This window comes from Macaca nemestrina, chromosome 9 (assembly GCF_043159975.1).
Source record: "Macaca nemestrina isolate mMacNem1 chromosome 9, mMacNem.hap1, whole genome shotgun sequence".
In the NCBI taxonomy this organism is placed as follows: domain Eukaryota; kingdom Metazoa; phylum Chordata; class Mammalia; order Primates; family Cercopithecidae; genus Macaca; species Macaca nemestrina.
Window position 1 is genome coordinate 18,885,767 of NC_092133.1, and position 15,425 is coordinate 18,901,191.

General features: G+C 42.3%; 1 protein-coding gene across 2 annotated transcripts in view; it reads left to right on the forward strand.

Annotated features, from left to right (window-relative positions):
- The window catches only part of LOC105467111 (actin binding LIM protein 1), a 389,869-nt gene that overhangs the window by 18,072 nt on the left and 356,372 nt on the right, over nt 1-15,425 (forward strand). The window lies entirely within an intron of this gene.

The window sequence follows — 15,425 nt, forward strand, 5'->3', positions numbered from 1 at the left end:
TAGACTATTCTATTTCTTCTTGCAAGAGAGGCTTGGAGAGACTTGGGAGTTACAACATTTCAACTTTGTTCAGTTACACTTAGAGGACCCCATTACAAGTCTCTGGTCTACTCCCTCTGAGTGTCATAAATATAAGATAGTATGTCTTATGACAAGTCTGTGAATTCAACTGAAGTTATCATTTTGCAACCCAGACAACCAAATTTTGGGCCTGATTTTCAGTAAGTTTGACTCTATAGCTATATAAAAAAAATAGTAGATTATCTTAGGGCCATCATGGATTCTCTGTAGTTCTTTGTGATTTGAGATGATTTTTTTTTTTTTTTTTTTTTGAGACAGAGTCTAATTCTGTTGCCCAGGCTGGAGTGCAGTGGCCTGATCTTGGTTCACTGCAGCCTCCACCTCCTGGTTCAAGCGATTCTCTTGCCTCAGCCTCTCAAATAGCTGGGATTACAGGCACCTGCCACCAGGCCTGGCTAATTTTTGTATTTTTAGTAGAGATAGGGTTTTGCCATGTTGTCCAGGCTGCTCTCAAACTCCTGACCTCAAGTGATCCACCTTCCTTGGCCTCCCAAAGTGCTGGGATTACAGGTGTGAGCCATCATGCCCATGTGGGATGAATCTTTAAAACCCTGGTTTTAAGCTGGGCGCAGTGATGTACACCTGTAATCCCAGCTACTCAGGAGGCTGAGGTTGAAGGATTGCCTGAGCCCAGGAGTTTGAAGCCAGCCTGGACAACGTTGCAAGACTCCATTAAAAAAGAAAACAAAAAATCAAACCAAAACAAAAAAAACACTAACTCTGATTTTTTTTTCTGTATTCTCTTTAGTGTAGTCAGAAGCAGCTAATCCACCCCACAGTTCTTACAGTCTTTATTACTACCATAGCCACTTGGTCTTTCAAGCCACTTGTTTCAGTAAAACGTAGACACTTCACACAAACAACTACAGGTGATAATTTTGTTCCTCATATGCCCTGCATATCCGCAAACCACTAGGTTCCAATTTCCAATTAACAAAGAGTTCAGTACTGCTTTCAAAGTTGAAGACATAACCAAACAATCCTAAATCCCATTTTTTGAGAGTTTATTTCCTGGGAGTACTCTGTCACCAGGTACCACATTGGTTAGGGTGTACTCAGGAAACAGAAACCACACTAGTCATTTCAGCAGAGAGAATGTAATATAAGAAATGTGTTATGGGCTAAGCGCGGTGGCTCATGCCTGTAATTCCAGCACTTTGGGAGGCCGAGGCAGGTGAATCACTTGAGGTCAGGAGTTCGAGACCAGCCTGGCCAACATGGCAAAATGTATTTTTATTTTACACACACACACACACACAAAGAAATTAGCTGGGTATGGTGGCTTGCACCTGTGGTCCCAGCAACTTAGGAGATTGAGGCAGAGGATCACCTGAGCCCAGGAGGCAGAGGTTGCAGTGCCACTGCACTCCAGCCTGGGTGACAGAGCGAGACTCCATCTCAAAAAAATTTTTAAAAAATAAAAAAAAAAAAGAGTTCCATGGGACTTTTGCTTAAAAAAAGTGACAGGTAGACATCAAGGTCCAGAGGTCATAAACTTCCAGGGGAACAAAGGGAAGAAGAGAAGTTTGTGTTTTTTAGAAACTGGAGGCTCGGAGGAGGGCCCCATAGAGCCGGGGCTTAGATCCCTGAGGAAGAGATCCTGCCCTGCTGGTACTGGGGCCTCAGAGGGGGCACCTTAAAGCTAATTTTGGAAGTGCCCAAAAAAGTGAGAGACTAAAGCCACCAATGCACAGAGGAAAGTGCTGTTGCTGAGGTAACACTGATAGGAACAGCACAGAGCAGAAGAGGCAGTCCCGGCTTCTGCCTCCTACTCTCCCTCTAGCACCCACTACAGGCAGAACCGAACAGAGAACTACCTGGCAAAAAAAGGAAGCGTTTGCAGGCTCCCAGACCCAGACCACAAAGCCGAATTTACAAGGGTGGGTTTAGAACTGATGGAATACAATTATGAATGTTTTAACACATAACTACAGAGACTCAATTACAATAAAGGATGTGGTGAAACAGATGTTTATATATGGAGTCAGCATGTCTGTAGGTGGGGCAGCTGTAAATACAGTCGGCCGTTAAACGACATGGGTTTGAGCTGTGTGGGCCCACTTCTATGTGGACTTTTTCTGCCTCTGCCACCCCTGAGAGAGCAAGACCAACCCCTTCTCTTCCTCAGCCTACTCAGTGTAAAGATGACAAAGACCTTTATGATGATCTACTTCTACTTAATACATAGTAAATACATTTTCTTTTTTTTTTATGATGATCTTGGTTTAAAAAGTTTTTTTAAAAATGGAGACAGGGTTTTGCTATGTTGTCCAGGCTGGTCTCAAACTCCTGTTATCAAGTGATCCTCCTGCCTCAGTTTCCCAAAGTGCTGGGATCACAAACATGAACCACTGAGCCTGGCATCATTTTCTGAATAGTATTTTCTTTTCTCTGGCTTACTTTATTATAAGAATGCAGTATGTAATGTATAAGTACCATATAAAATGTGTGTTAATCGACTGTTTGTATTATTGGTAAGGCTTCCAGTCAACAGTAGGCTATTAGTAGTTAAGTTTCAGGGGAGTCAAACGTTTTATGTGGATTTTCTTTTTCTTTTCTTTTTCGAGTCGGAGTCTCGCTCTTGTCACCCAGGCTGGAGTGCAGTGGCACAATCTCGGCTCACTGCAACCTCCACTTTCGGGGTTCAAGCAATTCTCCTGTCTCAGGCTTCCAAGTAGCTGGGATTACAGGCATGCACCATGCCTGGCTAATTTTTGTATTTTTAGTAGAGATGGGGCTTCACTCTGTTGGCCAGGCTAGTCTTGAACTACTAATCTCAAATGATCAGCCCACCTCGGCCTCCCAGAGTGCTGGGATTACAGGCATGAGCCACCATGCCCACCCTTATATGTGGATTTTCAACTGTCCCCAACCCCCATGTTATTCAGGTATGTTATACTGGTGATGCAAATAATAAGAGTGGTGTTGCCAAAAATAATGTTATTTTCCAAAGTAGTGAGCAACTTTTGGTAATATTCCAAAAAATAATGTACCATTTCCCATTAATTTACAGAGTGGTTCATTCCTGGAAATTATATTGCATAATAAATACTCACCTAATAGTAAATGGTTTCTTCACCTATATGGATATCCTGCCAGAGATGTAAAAGTTACATAGGACAAGAGGGAATTCTTACTTTTATAGGACTTTCCTGTATATTACAGGATGTCTAGTACTGTCTCCTGGGTCCTATAGTCCTCCACAAATTTCCAAAACACCTCCTAGAATATGGCAGTATCCTTTCCATTACGACTGACTGCCATAGGATCTTACCATCAGGTAAGGGCATAAGGATTTTGGATATTATTTTCAGTGAAACTAGAAGCCATTTGAGGGTTTCAAACAAACACACTCAATCTTTTTTTACATTAAAAATGTTATTCTGGGCTGGGCGCCGTGGCTCACACCTGTAATCTCAGCACTTTGGGAGGCCGAGATGGGTGGATTGCTTTGAGCTCAGGAGTTTGAGACTAGCCTGGGCAAAATGGCAAAACCCCATCTCTACAGAAATATAAAGATTAGCCTGGTATGGTGGCTGATGCCTGGATTCCCAGATACTCAGGAGGCTGAGCCTGGATAATCACTTGAGCCTGGGAAGCAGAGGTTGCAGTGAGCCAAGATCATGCAATTACACTTCAGCCTGGGCAACAGAGTGAGACCCTGTCTCAAAAAAAAAAAAAATTATTCCAGCTGATGCTATGTGGCAAATAGACTGTGGGAAAGGCAAGAATGAAAGCAGGGAGTCCAGACAGGGGGCTCCTATGATTTCAGTAAGAAGTGATGGTGGCTTGAGTAGTGGAGGAAGTGGTGATAAGCAGTTGGACTCTGGATATATTTCAAAGGTAGAGCAGGTGGGAGTTGCTGAGAAATTGGATATGAATGAGAAAAGAGCAAGGTAAAGGATGATGCCAGGTTTTTGGCCTGAACAACTGTGAATGGTGGTGCCATTTGTAAATATGGAAAATACTGGTAAGGAGTGGGTTTTTGGAGTGGGGGAGATCAGTAGTTCTGTTTTCAGTCTGTCAAATGCCTATTAGATATTCAGATGGAGATGCTGAAGAGGCAGTTGGATGTACCAGTGTAGGGCTCACAGGAGAGGTCAGTGTGGAAATGTAAATGAGAGAGTAGCCAGGACCTAAATGGAATTTTAACTACATGAACCTGGATTCAATCACCAAGGGAGTGAAAATGTGATCACCTTCCTTCATAGGAAGAGAAGAGGTTCAAGGAATGACCCAGTGGTACTCCAAGATTTGGAGGCTGGGAAGAGGCAGAGGTGCCAGCATAGGAGAGTAACATCGTCCTGCACTATATTTCTGACTGTAACACAATAATAATAGCTAGTGCCGAGCCTGTTTTAAGCACTTAATATATACCGTACTGGCTGAGCACAGTGGCTCATGCCTGTAATCCCAACACTTTGGGAGGCTGAGGTGGGCAGATCATGAGGTCAAAAGATTGAGACCATCCTTGCCAATATGGTGAAACCCACCCCGTCTCTACTAAAAATACAAAAATTAGCTGGGCATGGTGGCGCACACATATAGTCCCAGCTACTTGGGAGGCTGAAGCAACAGAATGGCGTTAACCTGGGAGGCGGAGGTTGCAGTGAGCCGAGATTGCGCCACTGCACTCCAGCCTGGGAGACACAGTGAGACTCTGTCTCAAAAAAAAAAAAAAAAAAATTAATTAAAAAAATATATACATATATACTGTACTACTATGTTTTGGTTTGTTTGTTTTTTATAGAGACAGGGTCTTACTTTGTCACCCAGGCTGGAGTGTAGTGGCATGAGCATAGCTCACAGCATCCTCGAACTCCAGGCTCAAATGATCCTCCCACCTCGGCCTCCCAAGTAGCTGGGACTACAGATACACACCACCATGCCCAGCTAATTTTTTTTTTTTTTAATTTTTGTAGACATGAGGGTCTCATCGTCTTGCTCAGGCTGGTCTTGAAGTCCTGGGCTCAAGCAATCCTCCTGCCTCAGCTTCCCAAAGTGCTGGGATTACAGGTGTGAGCCAGTGTGCCCTGCCTGTACCACCATCTTTTTTTTTTTTTTTTTTTTTTGGAGACAGAATCTTGCTTTGTCGCCCAGTCTGGAGTGAAGTGGTACAATCTTGGCTCACTGCAACCTCTGCCTCCTGGGTTCAAATGATTCTTCTTCCTCAGGCTCTTAGTAAGTAGCTGGGACTACAGGCGCGCTCCACCACACTCAGCTAAAATTTTTTTTTTTTTTTTGAGACGGAGTCTCGCTCTGTCGCCCAGGCTGGAGTGCAGTGGCCGGATCTCAGCTCACTGCAAGCTCCGTCTCCTGGGTTCACGCCATTCTCCTGCCTCAGCCTCCTGAGTAGCTGGGACTACAGGCGCCTGCCACCACGCCCGGCTAGTTTTTTGTATTTTTTAGTAGAGACAGGGTTTCACCATGTTAGCCAGGATGGTCTCGATCTCCTGACCTCGTGATCCGCCTGTCTTGGCCTCCCAAAGTGCTGGGATTACAGGCTTGAGCCACCGCGCCTGGCCACTCGGCTAATTTTTATATTTTTGTTAGAGATGGGGTTTTGCCATGTTGGCCAGGCTGGTCTTGAACTCCTGACCTCAGGTGATCCGCCTTCCTGAGCCTCCCAAAGTGCTGGGATTACAGGTGTGAGCCACCGCACCCAGCCAATAGCACATTATTATATTAAAAAAATGTGGGGGGGAAAAAAAAAACATGTGAGACAAATTAGTTGCACTTAACTTCATTGGATAAAAACATAGTAACATAGTCATTACACAGTTACCTGCTTTGTGGACATAGTTAATAGTAAAATAGCAAATAAGTAATTTCTTTTACTTCACAAATAATGACAGTATTTTTTATAGTGAGTTCAACTTTGTGAGAAATTTAACCTTGTGTATATAAGGAAAAAATGTGTTATGTTACTTAGATGAAGTAGACAAGAAAACTTCATAATACTAGGCCACAGAGCGGAATATTTAGGAATTGTAGGCCAGTCTAACTGTCCTGTCCCACTTTAGCCCCAGGAGGCCATAAATCAACATGTAATGAGATAATTTACATTTTTATATTAAGTCTTTGAAACTTGCTGAGTATTTATCAGTTGGGACTTGCTGTATTTCAAGTGCTCAATAGTCACATGCAGCTAGTGGCTACCACATTGAATAGCATAGTTTTTTTCAAAGGAGGATATCAATAGAGGAGTAAAATAAGGAAGGGATACTGCAGGAAAGACAGAAAGGTGGAGGTGAGATTGCACTGGGTTAAAAAATCAGAGTTTCTGAGAAGATACAAGGGAATGGAATTTCGAGCCCCATTGAATGAAAGAGAGACAGAGACACTAAGTGTGTGCAAGAGTGCTACCTAGGGAAACATTGACTGTGGAACTAGTGGGCAGCTTTGGAATTTGATGACTGTGTATCCAATCTATACTGTTATGTGATTTTTCTCCAGCAACCTTCGGTAATCTGTTTGTAGGTAATAGAAAGATAGTCATGTGACATCAATCAGAACTAAAGTTTTTTTCATTCAGGTGTGAGGAGGGGACTATGAGTTAAAGGAGTTGAAGAATCTGTTCAGAAAGTGGCTCAAGTGATGGACCTTAAAATCTAATATGAAGTGGAAATGAAGACAGGAGGGAGCTGATATGGAGAAAGTAGATATGACAATTTCTTGGAGGTTCCGACAAGGTCTGGCGACCCATCTGTTGGGAATAGTTGATGAGAGAATTGGAAGAATAGGAAGTTACAGTGAGAGAGTGAGATGATTGGATTTGTTATTTTAGAAGTTGGACAGTTTTGTTGATGACAGATTTAGGGTGTTGATGTGGGGGATGGGCATTGAAATGGAGTGGATGGGAAAGGCATTAGAGATGATGAGGTCAAGAAGCTGAAAGTTCATGGTTTGGGATGGGTCACCCACGAGGACATGGAAGTCCGAGGATGATGGCAGGACTTGGAGTGAGGAGGACGACTGTCCCATGGCCCAGAAGTCTACAAATAACAGCAACAAGGTGGGGTGGAGGTTGGTATAGCCAAATGGCTTAAAGCTAAAAGGAGTAGGAATTTTGACATGAGAGTGGAAAAGCAAGGTCTGGGAGTAGCACTGGGGAGAGAGGAGGTTATCAACCTTAAAGATCTTGTAGTTCAAAGACCTCTATGGATAAGGAAACTGGGGTCAGAGAGTGGTAGCCAGCCTCCAAGATATCCCCCAATGAGCCCCACTTTATGGTATTCACATCCTCGTGTAGTACCCTCCTGCAGTGTACCAGGGTCAGTTTATGTGAAGAGTAGAATACAGCAGAAGTATGTTATGTCTGTGATGAGGTTTAAAGGCTAGTGTTCACTCTTGTCTAGTTGCCCTCTTGCTCGAGTCATCACTCTGGGGGAAGCCAACTGACATCACAAACAACCCTGGAGAGACCCACGTGGCAAGGAACTGAAGCCTGTTGCCAGCAACCATATGAGTGAGCTTAGAAGCAGATCCCCCGGCCCCAGTCAAGCTTTCAGATGACAGCAGTTCCAGCTGACATCTTTATCATAACCTCTTGAGAATTCCTGAGCCCTCTGGAACCTGTTAGGCCACTCCTGAATTCCCAACCTACAGAAACTGTGTGATAATATGTTTGTTATTTTAAGCCTCTATGCTTGGGGTAATTTGTTAAGCAGCAATAGATAAATAATACTGAAAAATTTTGAAGCTTACCCAAAGTCACAAAACTAGTTAGTGGCCAACGTGAAGTGAGAACACAGGGCTCCTGCCTCTCAGGTCAAGGTTCTGTAAGATCACACGTATCTGAGGATATCTTGGCCTCCTTTTGTAGTGGATGCCCATAAACTCAGGAGGTGGTAATAACTACCTGAAAATATTGAATACATCATAGTTTTGCTTTTTTATAGGCAAAATAAAATGAAAACAAGGACATGCTTTCTCATGGAATATGGAATCATATTTAGTAAGATAAGTAATTTCGCATCCCTACCATATAGTAATATGTAAGTATTTCTAAAGGAGGCTTATATCTTTTTGCCACAACTTCTGGAAGAATTGAGAGAATTAATTCAGTTTGTGCGACAACTGGGTGGTAAAACCAGAAATGTAATTTCTTTTTTTTTTTTTTTGAGATAGAGTCTCGTTCTTGTCACCCAGGCTGGAGTGCAATGGCATGATCTCAGCTCACTGCAACATTTGCCTCCTGTGTTCAAGCGATTCTCCTGCCTCATCCTCCCAAGTACCTGATACTACAGGCTTGTGCCACCACGCCTGGCTAGTTTTTTTATATTTTTAGTAGAGACGGGGTTTTGCCATTTTGGCCAGGCTGGTCTCAAAACTCCTGGCCTCGGGTGATCCGCCCACTTCGGCCTCCCAAAGTGCTGGGATTACAGGTGTGGGCTACTGTGCCCAGCCCAGAAATGTAACTTCTACTTGGCTTCTTTTGACCACTTGACAAGAATGGCATCGTGGACCTGGTATTGGTTATCCCATTGAAGAACTTCAATATAAGTCTGACCTTCCTGTGCAGTGAATGTGTGACAGGGTCTAGTGTCTACATTCTGCCTGTTCCCTCTAAATGTAATATTCAGAGAAGGGCAGACTGCCAGAAAGGCACTTTGTGTCTTCTATTTGTGTGCCGTAGACTCTACCATTTGTATCCACATGACTATTAGGCCAGGGAATATTTGACCCTTTGATTGATAAGCTGATTCTCAGTTTTTTAAAAATGTGATTATATGATATTTTATTTTTTTTTCTTCCTTAAAAATATAACTAGAAAACTGAGAGGGTCGGTTTAAGTTTCACTAGAACATGAAGTTTTTAAGAAGTTAATCTCAAGTGTGTTCAAGGTTCTAATTTCATTAAATCTCATAAAAATTCAGATGTATGTCCAATTATTCCTCATTACAGTCAGGAAGTTAATTTGCTGTCATATATTCTCAGCATTAGGGAGATTCTTGAATGTTTTCCTGTATTTTTTTTTCTGACTATACTTGAAAAAAATAGATTTGCCAGCTATTCACCGGTTTTACTTATACTCCTGAGAGTCATAGAAAGACAATTTTCATTTCCTTGACATTTTAGCGCTTTCCTGGCTATGATCCAGCTAATTAACTGTGGGTCAAGATTGCTATAGATAAAGTACTATTTTATATTAAAAAGGTTAGTGATTAGTATGTAGTTTGAATTTTATTTACAAAATTTCAGCATTAAAAAGCATCAGCATCAAGAAACCCCACAAAACACAAAGATGTATCCTCAATTACTGATGGTACTCATTTTTCTAGTTGTGTCTCATTTTTAAGAAACCTCAGATGTTCATAATGAAACTTACATTTGTAAATTCCTGTGATTTTTCAAAGGAACCTATATATGGTTTTTAGTAAACATTCTTTCATTCATTTAGCACAACTTATTGAGTACTTATCATGTGCCAGGTACATTTTTTGTTTGTTGGGCATATGGGAATAAATAAGACATACGACGTCTATGTTTTCATGGCACCCGTGTTGTAATTGGGGATGAGAATCAATAAACAAACAAAAGAGATATATCAAATGATGATTAAATGTAGTGAAGAGAAAATAAAGCAGGATAAGAGGATTTCGAACACGAATAAGGAGAGGGATCAAGCTATGTATGTATCTGGGACAAAAACATTCCGGAGAGAAAGACAAGTGCAAAGGCAAGTTAACCATACCTAGTAGGTCCAGACACATCCAGAAGACTTGTGCAGCCACAGCAGAGCCTGCCAAGAGGAGATGGGATCCATGGAGAAGCAGCGGCCAGACCGCATGCTGCCTACAGGAGGTGGAAAGGAATTTGGTTTTAGCTCGATCACTTCTGGTAAAGGGACTACAGGACTGTAGTTGCAGAAGCAGGTCAACCAACTAGAAGATGTGCAAGAGATTTATTAAAAGGAACACCTGTGAGGGGAGATGGAGAGGGTGCCAGAATAGGGTTTGAGAGCTTTCAGACTGCAATGCAGGTCTGACCCTGGTACTAGACAGAGGGAAGGCAGAAGGATGGATGGGAGACTTGGAGACTGCGGTGCAGCTCTGTGAAAGTTTGGCAAGGCCAATGGGGAGTCCTTGAGCACAAACCACCCATCAGAGGAGTCTCCCATCTCCCGGTAATGGGCCTGCTCCTGTGTTCCTGCCACACTCGGTCATTAGCTGGGAGTAGCCCTTGGGACGCTCAGCCTCAGCAAGAACACAGTGATCAAGATTTCAGGTACAGGGGCTGGGGCCACTGTCAATTATGCTGTATTATCAGGAGTTCTGAGAGGCACATTCTCGTGGCTGTCACAGAGACTCTTGCCATAACCTAGGTTAAGAGCAAGCATACTGACTTGGATTAAGAATGTAGATGGATTTTGGATATATTAATATATTGACCCAGACATATTTTGAAGGCTCAAGCTGACCCCATTTTCTAATATATTTGATATGGGATGTGAAGGAAGGAAAAGAGACAATGATGCTCCCAAGGCTTTTTTGTTCTGAATATCAGGAGAATGGGGATTGCATTTATTGAGATGGGGGAGACCGTGGGAGTCTTGGAGGAGGGAAATCCAGAGTTCATTTGGCTGTGTTTAGTTTGAGATATTGGTTAGACCTTGTGTTAGGCCACTCTCGCACTGCTTTTATAAATACCTGAGGCTGGGTAATTAGTATAAACAAAAGAGGTTTAATTGGCTGATGGTTCTGCAGGCTGCACAGGAAGCATGATGCTGGCATCTGCTTGGTCATGGTGGAAGGCAAAGGGGGAGCAGGCACGTCACATGGCCAAGACAAGAGAGGGAGGGAGGCTGCCACACACTTTCAGATAACCAGATCTCATGAGAATTCACTCACTATCACAAGGACGGCACCAAGAGGATGGTGCTAAACCATTCATGAGAAATCTGCCCTCCTGATCCAATTACTTCCCACCAGGCCCCACCTCCAACACTGGGGATTACATTTCTTTTTTTCTTTTTATTTTTTTGGAGATGGAGTCTCACTCTGTCGCCCAGGCTGGAGTGCAGAGGCTTGATCTTGGTTTACCGCAACCTCCGCCTCCTGGGTTCAAGCGATTCTCATACCTCAGCCTCCTGAATAGCTGGGATTACAGGCATGTGCCACCACTCCTGGCTAATTTTTGTATTTTTAGTAGAGATGGGATTTCACCATGTTGGCTAGACTGGTCTCGAACTCCAGACCTCAGGTAATCTTCCCACCTCTGCCTCCCAAAGTGCTGGGATTACAGGCATGAGCCACAACACCCAGCTGGGGATTACATTTCAACATGAGATTTGGATGGGGACACAGATCCGAATTATATCAGATCGCTACATGGAGACATTGATAAAGCAGCTGAATATGAATCTGGGTTCAAGGGAAAGATCCAAGCTGGAAATATAAATTTGAAAATCATCAACATATGAACAGTACTAAAAGTCATGGGATTGGATTGGTTCACCCAAGGAGTGTCATGGATGGAGGGAAGAAGAGGATCAAAGCCTGAGAGGGAGAAGAGGAGAATCCCACAGAAAGAAGAAGGAGCAGCCAGCAGGAGGTAGGGGAACCACAAAGCAGTGGTGTCCAGGAAGCCAAGGGAAAAAGTTGTCTGGAAGGATATATTCTCTGTTCTTTATTCTACTTCTTTATTCTTGATATCTACTAAATGAAAGTTATCTGATGTATCAGTATCTTGTTAAGTGGGCCTACTAAATAATCAAGAAGGAAATAAAGCTTATACGAATATTGACTTTGTGACCAATTCAAAACCTGCCTCCACCATTCACTCTGTGTCCTTGGGCAAGATTCTTTTTTGTGTGTGACAGGGTCTGGCTCTCTCACCCAGGCTAGAATGCAGCGGTGTGATCTTGGCTCACTTCAACCTCTCCCTCCCATACTCAAGCCATCCTCTCACCTCAGCCTCCCAAATAGTTGGGACTACAGGCACATGCCACCACACCCAGCTAATTTTTGTCTTTTTTGTAGAGATGCGGTCCCACTTTGTTGTCCAGGTTGGTCTTTAACTCCTGAACTTAAGCAATCCATCTGCCTTGGCCTCCCAAAATGTTGGGATTACAGGTGTGAGCCACTGCACCCAGCCAAGATTCTTAACCTCTATTTGCTTCTGTTTCCTCATTTCTACATTGGGGATTATAGAATTGTTAAGAGGATTAAGTAAGTTAAGAGTTGTAAATGATTATTGAGACAGTCTCAGGCACATGGTAAGTGCTTAATACATGTTATATATTATTACATAAGGCATACTGCAATGAAAGGTCAATTTTACTATCTCTCAAGTTTTCTGATGGTAGCAGCTAGAGTGTAAGGGTTCCTTTTAGATTTCATTTCTCTGATTGGGGTCTTGATGTATTTATTCCTGTATTTCTCTTTTCATTGTTTTTCCTTTTTATATATTGAAATAAGAGTAATTTTAAAAATCTGCACAACTCCTTGTATTTAAAGTTTTAAACCAGCCATCAACAGAGGCCTTTAAAAGCAGACCATGAGCCTGGGCAACAAAGCAAGACCCTGTCTCTACAAACACATTTTTTTTTTTTTTAGGTAGCCCTGTGTAGTGGCACAGGCTGTAGTCTTAGCTACTCAGGAGGCTTAGGTGGCAGCATCGGTTTAGCTCAGGAGTTCGAGGCTGCAGTGAGCTATGAGTGTACCTCTACGCTCCAGCCTGGGCGACAAAGTGAGACCCCGTCTGTAGAATAAATAAATGAATAAATAAAATTAAAGCAGATCATGATTTGGCAGATATTTATTTTTTAAAAAAGGATAAATAATTTCATAGAACAGTGGTTTTTAAGCTTTCTGGAATTACTGATCCCTTTGAGAATCAGATAAAAATTCTTCCCAGGAAAATGCATTTACAAATACATAAACACAATGTTAATTACAATTTGAGGGTGTTTGTGTATCCCTGAAGCCAACCCTTGAGTCCTCCAAGGCAATCATGAAGTCAGATTTTGAATTGACTGCAAAGTCCACATTCTCATAAGCTTCATTTTCTTCTTATTTAGTAGGTCCATTTAGCAAGATTTCAACACATCATGAATTTTAAGTCATTCACATGCTTCTAGTGTAAACAAAAAGGAATTTCCCTTAGAGAAACCTCAATTCTGAACCAATTAAGTTGGGGAGAAAAATAAAATGATTCATGGGAAATGTGACCTGTGCATTCAGGGCCCTGCACTCAGAAGGGTCCACACCTAGGTTAATGCTGTTCTGTTACCATGTTGAAATTTTTAGTAATTTTTGAACAGGAGGCTTCATACTTTTGTGTCCCATAGGGCCTTGAAAATTATATAGCCAGATAAACACATAGACACACAATTTAAGTTCACTAGGGTTTTTCTTTCTTTGACATTGAAACAAGAACCCAAAGTAAACAGGAAATACAAGTTCCAATGTCTTCTGAAGATAATGCTTTTATATAAGTTGTGTGTTCTCGCTAGTTTTTTCTTCTTGAGGTAATGTATTAATTAATCACAATCTGCTCTTATAATTTTGACATTCGCTTTAAAAGTCCAAAGGGAAGATGTGATTAGGTACTAAAATTATCATAAACAATATTAAAAGATAACATATAGGAACCTCTATATTCCAGGTTAAATAAACTACCTAAGCAAAAGAAAGATTTTGATGTTAGTAGAAAATATTTGCAAACTATTCATCTAACAAAGGTCTAATATCCAGAATATACAAGAAACTTGAGGCTGGGCCCGGTGGCTCATGCCTGTAATCCCCACACTTTGGGAGACCAAGGCAGGTGGATCACCTGAGGTCAGGAGTTCTAGACCAGCCTGGCCAACCTGGTGAAACCCCATCTCTACTAAAAATACAAAAATTAGCTGGGCGTGGTGACATGCGCCTATAAACCCAGCTACTTGGGAGGCTGAGGCAGGAGAATTGCTTGAACCCAGGATGTGGAGGTTGCAATGAGCTGAGATTGTGCCACTGCACTCTAGCCTAGGGGATAGAGTGAGACTCTGTATCCAGAAAAAGAAACTTAAACAAATGTACAAGCAAAAAACAACCCTATTAAAAAGTGGGCATAGGACATGAACAGACATTTTTCAAAGGAAGATATACATGCAGCCAACGAGCATATGAAAAAAATGCTCAATATCACTAATCACTGGAGAAATGTAAATCAAAACTACAATGAGATACCATCTCACACCAGTCAGAATGGCTGTTGAAAAGTCAAAAAATAACATGAGGTTGTGGAGAAAAGGGAACATATACACATTTCTGGTGGGAATTAAATTAGTTCACAAGTTTACCTATAGGACAATCCTGTACATGTACCCCAAGTCTAAAGTAAAAATTATAAAATATTTTTTAAAAAAGATTTTGATGTCAATAGGAAGCTCACACTAAGGCAGTAAGAAGCAAGATGGGAGCAGAGACATAAATGGTCGTACATGCCTATTAAGATGCTTGGACCCTCTCCTGAGACCATAGAGACCATCAAAAGGTTTTAAGTAGCAGAGTATAATCAACATCATTATCTGCATTTTTTCTTTTTTTTTTTTTGAGGCAGAGTCTTGCTCCATCACCCAGGCTGGAGTGCAGTGGTATGATCTCGGCTCACTGCAACCTCCGCCTCCCAGGTTCAAACGATGCTTCTGCCTCAGCCTCCTGAGTAGCTGGGACTACAGGCACGTGCCACCAGTCCCGGCTAATTTTTGTATTTTTAGTAGAGACGGGGTTTCACCATATTGGCCAGGATGGTCTTGAACTCCTGACCTTGTGATCCACCCACCTCGGCCTCCCAAAGTGCTGGGATTACAGGCGTGAGCCACCGTGCCTGGCCATTATCTGCATTTTTAAGGGTTGCCAGATTTAGCAAATAAAACTACAGAATGCCCAGTTAAATTTGAATTTCAGGTAAACAATGAATAATTTTTTAGTACTGGCATATTCTATGCAATATTTGGTACATACTTACCTAAAAAGTATTGGTTGTTAACTGAAATTCAACTTTATGTGAGCCTCCTGTATTTTATCTGGTAACCCTACTAGGTTTTGTTTTGTTTTGTTTTGTTTTTGTTTGTTTGTTTTTTGAGACAGAGTCCCACTGTCGCCCAGGCTGGAGTACAGTGGGGCAGTCTCGGCTCACTGCAACCTCCACCTCCCAGGTTCCAACGATTCTCCTGTCTCAGCCTCTGTAGTAGCTGGGATAACAGGCACATACCACCACGCCCGGCTAATTTTTGTATTTTTAGTAGAGACAGTGTTTCACTATGTTGGTCAGGCTGGTCTCAAACTCCTGACCTCAGGTGATCCGCCCCCCTCAGCTTCCCAAAGTGCTGGGATTACAGGCGTGAGCCTCCT